The sequence below is a fragment of the Vanellus vanellus genome, assembly GCF_965231255.1.
Source record: "Vanellus vanellus genome assembly, chromosome: 3".
Taxonomy (NCBI): domain Eukaryota; kingdom Metazoa; phylum Chordata; class Aves; order Charadriiformes; family Charadriidae; genus Vanellus; species Vanellus vanellus.
In genome coordinates, this window is record NC_138907.1 from 69,958,532 (window position 1) to 69,968,399 (window position 9,868).

Genomic DNA, 9,868 nt, shown 5'->3' on the forward strand with positions numbered 1-9,868 from the left:
CCTCGGGCTCTGCTGTACACAGCTGAACTGCAAGCACACCCTTACTTCCGCCACAGAAGGCAGACCTGCAGCAGAAAGCTTGGGCAGATAACCACCGACCTAATTCCCTGAGCACCCGCGTCACTTGATGGGTCTCAGCAACCGCACACTCTGAAAGATGAGTGCTGCTGAGACCTACGGCGAGCAATCATGAGATGAGAAAGAGACTGCGAAAGACAAATGCGCATTCTCAGCTTCACAGCAAACTTGCTCTCTCGCTTCTCATCTCTTTTCTCACCAACCCAATAAAGGCATTTATACCAATGGCAAATAAACTACATACAGAGCAAAAAGAGACAAGTGTTTGAAGAGTCACATAAACCACAAAGATGAGGCTTGATGCTTGGCACAAATACCTGTACCATAAATCACCTTCCACTTACAATTAGTTTAGGTCCCCAAATGGTTAAGCATAAAGTTTGCTTTATATTTGTAAATATTCCCACTGTATTCAAAGATATTCTGTAAAGTATTGAGAACATATTAACTGAGTAAGGCAACAAGAAAGTGTTAAAATATGAATAAACACATCAATCTAACAGGTATTATTAGAACTGGTCATTGTTCTTTAGGCCAAGTACATTTCCAAAAATATTCATAATCACGCTGTGAAAATTATTGGAAACTTCTTTAGAAAATACCCATCATTTTCAAGTTTTTAGAAAAAGACCCTCAAATTAACAGCCCACTGACATTACACTGTAAAAGAGTAACATTTAAATACTTCCTCACTTCAAAAAGCAACTCGAGACACAAGAGCTACTTGAAGTTAAGTTTCAGCTCAACATCCCTTTTTTCAATTGACCCTGACTCACGCAAATTCCAGGTCGCGGCTTTTTCTCTGTCACCTACCTCCCAACTGAGAAGCAAAGGAGTTGAGGAGTGGGGGTAGAAAGGAGTCTCACAGTAATGCAATGCAATGCAAATGTTTTCCTATTTGAAACACCGTTAACAGAACCAAAATGCCAGGTTTCCATGGCAACCTTAACTGTGTCACATTGCACACACTATACATTAAGCAACATATTGAACAGCTTAATTGTAACAGAAAATCCTGTACATTTGTAATGTACAAAATTAAGACTGGAAACCTTCACTGTTTATTTTTCAATTCCTTATCCTGCAATATTTATTGCATTAGTCAGTTGAGTGTGACCTTGCACCACACCAGCACACCCGGCTTCACAGGTGCTCAGATATTGGCAGCATTAGGCGCATTAAAATTACAACGATCGACAGTAAATCGTACCCTCTACCCACTGCATAGTCTGAAGGTTGTTTTAAAAGCAGCAATGTTTCTAATTATTTCCCTCCTCCTTGCAAAATTCTGTTAGGTATTGTGTAACTGAGAATGATTTAGTTCTCTGGCTCTTCTGAAACATCCTTAAAACCTTTATTACCATTTTTCCTTCCTCCATCTCTGGATTACTGTACAACATTAAACACAGTTTCTGGCCTTGTACCGAGAGTCACCTTGCACTATATACAGAGCAAAAACTTCCCTCTCAAACTGAATTCCCCATAGCACAGTTATACTGACCTACCTAATTAGATTGCTTCTTTCCAGAAACAGAAAAATAAGTTTTTTCTACTTTTCTGTGTTCTAACCATTTGTGCACAGCTGTCTGCTCAAAATTATTCTGGTAAATAAAGTTAGCAACCTATTTCTATGTATACAGAAAAGACAGAACAACAGAACAGTTCATACAAAACAGCTATATGCTATCTTTTTCTCAGCATATCTAATCTGGATTTATTTGCTCAACTCTGGATGGGTTCTGTCAGTGAGACAGTTCAGGGTTTAGTTAAAAAAAAAGTTAAACACACGCTTGAATTAAGGTTGAGTACTGTTGCATAAAAAACAGAAGTGTAGAAATTTTCTGGTAAAACAATAGCACTATTGTTCAGATTACCTTCAGATTACTCAAGTGTTTTAAACATTATTATGAGCCAAGGTGCTCTTGTTGAACTAAACAGGCTGATTTTGAAAGTAAAATTCAAACATCTTACACTGACAGTACTGAAAAAGTAACTCTGCATTTCTGAAGCTAGATATTTCTTTTTGCTAGGAAAAAAACCAAAAAACTCTTCACAAAATTTGAACTAATTTTACAAATAGCTTCAATTCCTCCAGTGCTGCATTTTCATGGAAGCCATCTTGGCCACATCACCAGGCACCGCAACGTCACTGAGATCTCTACTCATGTACCAAGTGCTTCAGAGGGACCGCTCACTTACTCCAGTTATGCTTGTAATACCTAAGGAAACATTTGCAGAATTAGGGCCCACAAATGCTAACTTTCCATTCACCACAACTTATGCCTGACAAAGCTGCTAATGGCAAGTGTTTCAGATTGCCCGACACATTTCACACAAAACCTTGTCTTCACTTGTTTACAGCTACATCAAAGTAATTGCTTGACCTTCCTCAAGTTCAAAGCCAGCCAAAACAGTTAACATATTAAGGAGTTTGGGGGTTTTTTTTTGGTCCATGTTAAAGCATTATTTTTTTTTTTGAGGGGCTGTAGTGCTTCCAGTTTTGGTTGACCTTTAAAGTTGGCAGAGAACAATCCACACCTTTTCACAGCTACTCTGAAAACTTGTCCAAACTGGGTAGAGATCTACACCTTTAAAAAAATAGGAACAGCAGCTTATACCTACCCCATCTGGGTGCATTAGTCATTTGTAGTTAAAAAGGACTGATGTGATAAGTGTATTACCCCAGAGCTAGTTTCATGTTCTTATCAGTAATTCTTACAAGACCTAGGATTAAAATGCACACTTCCAATCTCAAACACATAGCTGGGCTAACCTTAATGAACAGTATACCTTGACTTCAACAAGGCTTTTGACACTGTCTCCCATAACATCCTCATAGGTACGTTTAGGAAGTGTGGGTTAGATAAGCGGACAATGAGGTGGATTGAGAACCAGCTGAATGGCAGAGCTCAGAGGGTTGTGATCAGCAGCGCAGAGTCTAGTTGGAGGCCTGTAACTACTGATGTTCCCCAGGGGTCAGTACTGGGTTCAGTCTTGTTCAACATATTCCTCAATGACCCGGGTGAGGGAACAGAGTGTATCATCAGCAAACTCGCTGATGATACAAAACTGGGAGGAGTGGCTGACACACCAGAAGGCTGTGCCACCATTCAGCGAGACATTGGACATGCTAGAGTGTTGAGCAGAGAAGAACCTAATGAAGTTCAACAAGGGCAAGCGTAGGGTCGGTCTTGCACCTAGGTAGGAATAACCCCATGCACCAGTACAGGTTAGGGGTTGACCTGCTGGAAAGCAGCTCTTCAGAGAGGCACCTGGGAGTCCTGGTGGACAACAAGTTGACCATGAGCCAGCAATGTGCCCTTGTGGCCAAGAAGGCAAATGGCATCCTGGGGTGCACTGAAGAAAGCATGGCCAGCAGGTCGAGGGATGTCATCCTCCCCCTCTACTCTGCCCTGTTGAGGCCACATCTGTGGAGTACTGTGTCCAATTCTGGGTTCCCCAGTTCAAGAAAGACAAAGAACTACTGGAGACAGTCCAGTGGAGGGCCACAAAGACAATCAAGGGAATGGAGTACCTCTGTTACGAGGAAAGGTTGAGAAAACTGGGTCTGTTTAGCCTGGAGAAGACTGAGAGGGGATCGCATCAATGCTTATAAATATTTAAAGGGTGGGTGGCTTTCCTTCTGCAAACCTCCTTGGCTTTCCGCTGGCATCTGCACAGACTGCCCATGGCACTCTTCAATCACGGCTCCCTCCTAGTGGAGCAGGGCCCCATTCTGTGAGGACCAGCGTGTCCATTTCTTTCCCAGAAGGAAAACAAGGATGGGAACGCACCTTCCTTGCTCTTCCCACAACCTTAATCCAAAGTGCGCTTAGAGTTGAGAAGGGCTAGAAACCACTCTCCCGGGTAGCAGTGTTTTTTCCACAACTCAACATCCATGAAGCCCAGGAGAACTCGTTAACTTGCGCAACTGCAGAAGCTGTAGTTGTTTCCTGGGGTTCACATTACTTGCTCTTCCCGCTCTGCCTGTAGAAGATTCTGGATTTCTTGTTCTTGCTGTATTATTTATGGTCTCAAGATCAGTCTCTAGTCCCTTTCCCATAAAACCTGCCTGTTACCTGCCTGGCTCAGCCTGGGACTGGGAACTACCAGAGCAGGGCTCACAAAAGGACACAACTAGTTGACAAAATACTGAAACTTACTACCCATACAATAGCATCAAGTGCACAGTGTCAACAGAGAAGGAGAAAAGAAAACTAATTTCCAGCTCCTTAATCTCTTTTGATGACAACCAATGTGTTACTTGTACTAACAGAAATCACACATTACAAAGGGAAATCCAGTTTTCAAAACAAATAGCACACTTAGCTCAGCACCACACACGGGGAAAAAAAAAAAAAACAAAACACCCACCAAACAAAAAAACACCAAACCAAACCCAAATTACTTGTAAATCAAATGGAATTTCTTCAGCTGATACCTAAGCACAAGGGCTGGAGAACAACTCACCGCACTAGTAGAAAGCTACCCCTGTCATTCCTTTGTGGTTCGCAATTCATCTCCTAACTGCTCTGATGACTACTTAGACTGCTTGCTATTTGACCCGGCACATCTGGGAGGCAAGGGGGCTTTCATGTTCATCAGCTGTTGCATAGCTGTCAATCATTTGGCCCATATCTACACAAGTGACTGGCTTACAGCAGGCAGTCTATCCTTCACCACATACCTGGACACATTTCAGCACGCTGTTCCATAACAAAGTAAGAATCAAAGTTTTATCTCCTTGATTCTTCATTCATTGTCACCAGGATGTCACCACTTGCACCACGCATCTACCAGACAACACCTGCATTTTAGAAGCTTTTGGAGCTGGAACAGATGGAACTGCCAGGATTTTATGTCATGGGTTATGCTACCTTTAGCCATCAGTCTGCAGCAGCTTCACTGCGAAAGGTTCAATCGGAAACCAGGATGGAAAAACAGGGAGTACAAAAAGTTGAATGTTACTTATATATTACAAGGCTCCGAGGAGATCTTATTGCAGCCTTCCAGTTCCTAAAGGGGGCCTACAGGAGAGCTGGGGAAGGACTTTTTACTTGGGCATGTAGTGATAGGACGAGGGGGAATGGCTTTAAACTGGAAGAGGGCAGGTTCAGATTGAACATTAGGAAGAAGTTTTTCACTTTGAGGGTGGTAAGTGTCCTGGTTTGAGGTAAAACAGAACCAACTTCGCTTCTTAGCTGGGCCTCTTCTAACTACTGAAATTAACTGCATATTGTGCAGACAAATGTTCACTCTCTCAGAGTGATAAGACCTATGTTTATAACTGATGCCCAGGCATGGTATGCAGAGAGGCTCTTGCTTATACTTACTGCTATAACAGCCAAGACCAACCAACTTTGTTATTTGCCCCGTTGGAGGGTCAGAAGCGGAAAAGCATAGTGGGGTCCCACCTGCAGGGAGGAGCGGACAGGACAGGTGACCCAAAACTGACCAACGGGGTATTCCATCCCATCTGCCTCATGCTCAGTATAAAAGCTGAGGGATCAAAGAGTCAGCTCTCTTCCTTCAATGGCCGACGTCTGAGGAGAACTCTGTTTGTCTGCCTGTGATCCTGATCCTGAATCCAGATCCAGAATCCAGTTCCCATCCGTCACTGAGTCCAGCCTGGGACTGCCCCAGTGCCAGCCGGTGATGTGATTGTCATCTCGGGAGCTTGATACGGTTTTGTATATTTTTCATTATTTCTTTTTATTTTATTTTTAATATTTCATTAAAGTAGTTTAGTTCCTTCTAAACTCATGTCTCTTTTGCCTCCCCTGCCTCTCTCTTTGAAGAGGGGTAGAAGGGAGCATCTGTCGGTCCCATCTGGGGTCCCTCAGGTCCCCAGTAGTGGATTTTGGCCTAAACCATGACAGTAAGGCACTGGAACAGGTTGCCCAGAGAGGCTGTTGAGGCCCCTTCCCTGGATGTGTTTAAGGCCAGGCTGGACATGGTCTTGGGCAACCTGGTCTAGTGGGAGGTGTCCCTGCCTATGGCAGAGGAGTTGGAACTTGATGATCTTCAAGGTCCCTTCCAAACTAAACCATTCTGTGATTCTCTGATTCTATTCTAAATATCATACACATAATCTTAATGTATAAAATTACTTTTTTTATACTCTTCAATGCTTCACTGAATTATCCGAACCTTTGTGAGTAAGTACGAAGGAAAAACTCAAGCCACTCTCTGGTCTGCAAAGCATTGCTGAGCTTGTTACAGCTACCAAAACCTGCATACAGTATTATACCCAGCTTTATCAGAAGTACACAGGTCTTTGGCATCCATATAGCTACTTAAAAAGCACTAAAGAAATGCTGCTGCTTAAGTTGACAGTAAAATAAAGCCCTTGCCACCACACTGGAGCATTTCTTGACCACGAGACAGTTAACTACAACAACAGACTAGTGCTACCTACTACATTATTTGTGCACAGTGACTCCTGACACAGCATGCAAGCACTGCTGAACCACTGACAATACCAAGTTGTTCCTTGTACCATTCCCCCCAGGTAACAACCTAGGCAGATCCCAGCTAGTTTCTGCAATCACAGCATCACCTGACCTGGCAGGAAGCCATCCACAGATTGAAGGTGGCAGTGATGGTTCATAAATATTCATACTTCTTTTCTAGCTGCTGCCTTAGAGTATTTAAAAAGAAAACAAACCAGAAAATAAGACAGATGGCATGGGGGACAGAAAGCAAAAAAAAACCAACCAAACAAAAAAAAAAAAAAAAAACAGACAGGAGTAACGGCAGATAGAGACAGCACTGTTAGAAAAGGTTAAATTTACTTGAAAAGTGAGTCAGGGAATATATTACCTTTTCTTAAGATAAGGCTGAGTTCAAGGAAGCAATAGCTCTGACTGTGAACTTCTGTAAAACAAAGCTGTGATTTCCTCTAACTGGTGCACTGGGACAGCTCTTTGTCTGCCCGAGGAGCCTTATATTTTTGGGGAAGTGGCTCTCGAATATCTGCAGAAACACTATGGGAAGATCCCAAAATCAGTCACTAATGGGTAAGACTACTGTAAGAAAGCTTCCTTTCTAGAAATTGGTAGCTATTAATAAAAGGCTTTTAAATCCTGTTAAGTGAACACAGAATGAAACATAAACAATCCTAATTTGACACTGTAACCAAAAGGTAAATGCAAATCTTGCATTTATAAACAGGTATAACTTCCCTGCTCACCTCAGATGTTTTCTGTTCCTGTAAACCAGGTTGATATAACCATTACTTAAATATGACAGGCAGGATGTTGAAAAAAAACAACCTGTAAAACATACATACTAGCCATAACAAAGTCAACAGAAGAAAAACAGTGGCACCTCAGTGGGATCTACATGTAGCATATCAAAGAGGAGGACTAATGATTAATTACATGCATGAGTACTATAGGGGACAGAATAACTGAGAGCAAGGAACAGCTTCATCTAGCCGTCAAGGCCATAGGACCACACAACACATGGAATTCAATGCATGCAACTGAAAGCCCACTCACGCCTTAAAAACAAGATAAATAACAATCAGAAAGGCATATTAAGATTATGATGAGTACCCCATACATTGAGAGCTCCAAATCTAAGCCAGAAGTCTTCCTAAAGGATAAGCTGTGGTTCCACAACAAGTCTTTAAGTCTCAAGTAAGTACAGGCATGTCACTAGGACGGTATACGGTACCAAGCTGAAATACCAGTACTATTTCTCCAAGCTTGGTCAGAAACTGGGAGTAGCACAGGTAACTCACCCTTCTTGGCACTTACCTTCTGCATTGCAACCTGTAAGGAAGTACCAACAGACCCCACAAAGCCTGCCTGCACCCTGCCCTTCCAAGCAAGCAGAGACACAACCAGAGCCCCCTGCCCCGCTGCAGCACGCTGCCCAACCCAAAACTGAACACACCGTTCATAACAGACATTTTCCAGCAGCAGCATAGCGGCTTACACCCGCCTGACATTTTGATCAAGAACAAAGAAGTGTATCTTTCCACCTACAATCAGAAGGGTTTGCAAAGAAAAGGAGGGGAAAAAAAAAGAATATTCCCGTGTATGTGTTTAATGTATCAATCTGGTATTTGTGGGGGGGATATAAACCCTCTAGCCTGCTGTGAATTTTGTAACTGTCTCGCTGTTTCATGAATCGGGCTAGAGAAAAATGACACGGGAATAAGGAAACCAGTCAGATTTAAAAAAAAAAAAAAAAAAAGTAATAAAAAGAAAGAGAGAGATCTGTAAACTAGTTTCTCCTACACTACTTTTCTTCCTGGTTAAAGGAGGCCACCTAAGCGAGTGCTCCTAATGCTGACTTCACTCCTCAACTGTAGCATTAGGTTTCCTCTTTTGGGGAAAGCGATCTTAACCTGCAGGATAAACCCATGGTGGCAGCAGCAGCATGACTTGTGCATTTTCCTCCACGAGGGCACAGATCCAGAGGCCCAGCTCTCTCACAGCAGGGAGCGAGAAACCATCATCTCCATGGCAGGCGGCCATCCCCACTGTCAATAACTATACCAGTGAGTGGATACCTCATTAAAACAAGAGCTGCACCCATAAAGCCTTAGACTTTTTTTGGCTTATTGATCACAAGGAGGAAGAGATTTGACAGGCTGCTGCTTCCTGGGTGATGACACTAGATCCACCTCTCCAGTAGAGCTGAGGAACACAACGGCCTGGGGCTGCATCAGGCACCTGCTGAGACACAGAGGGGCCAAGCCAGGTGCCATACAGGGAGTTTTACCATTTTTCTCAACATTGGTTATGCTCCAGCTTTCCTTCAACGCCTACTGGAAAGCAAAGGGAAACTGAGTCCCTTCATCCCTCATTTCCATGATAATTATAATTTGTGAACATCTCCAGCTGCCTCGAACAGCAATTTCTTGTGTCAGATCATGTTGCAGAGACTCACACTAATATCCCACCTTTGAAACACTCACCCAGATGGATGACTGCAGGACACCACTCTGGCTGCAGTACCCATCTATAAGACTCTCACCATTTTGTTGATAACCTTTCTAAAAAATGTTATTCCCCAACCCAAATCACAGTAAATTCACCTCTATTTGAATAGAGAGACTTATTCTGCAACACTGTAAGGGATTTGCAAGCTATCCACTGAAATCAGGACCATAAGCTAGCCAAATATTTACTAGAGCAAATCCCAGCCAATTTTACTCTTCTCTTTCAAAATCCCGGATACGCAAAGCAACAAAGGCATATGCCTATACAGCAAGACCAGGACTGTTCCAATCAATTCTAAGTCACTTTAACCCCAAAAGGAATCACTTGTCATTTTGGCAGTAGACCTGACAAATCCAAATGGAAGTGTGGTCGCTGGTGCAGTGAGAACAGGACACTGGGCAAAGGCAAGGACTGAGACTCAGAGACTGTGCCTCACAACTGACTTGGAGAAATCAGACTTTCTAGAAGCGTTTCTTTTTCATAACATAATACACAACAAGAAAAAAGGGTAACGAATTTAACTGAAGTGCAGAATTTCCTTCCAATACCAAGATTTTTGATCCATTATTTAAAATAAAAAAAGAAAAAATGAAAAAAAAGGGAAAGCCATCACACCGCATTTTATCTACGAGCAGCCATCAGCTTCAATAGACTTCACAGGACCAACATTACTTTCCTGTTTAGATCCTTAAGATATTTTGTGTATATTTATGAACATTTTCCAGGGAAAAGGATGAAAGAGAAAGCAGCCTAAAATGCACTAGGACTTACATATTGTTAACCATGATTTCAAGACATATCTTTTTGATAAAGTAATTTTCTTTCAGAAAGTA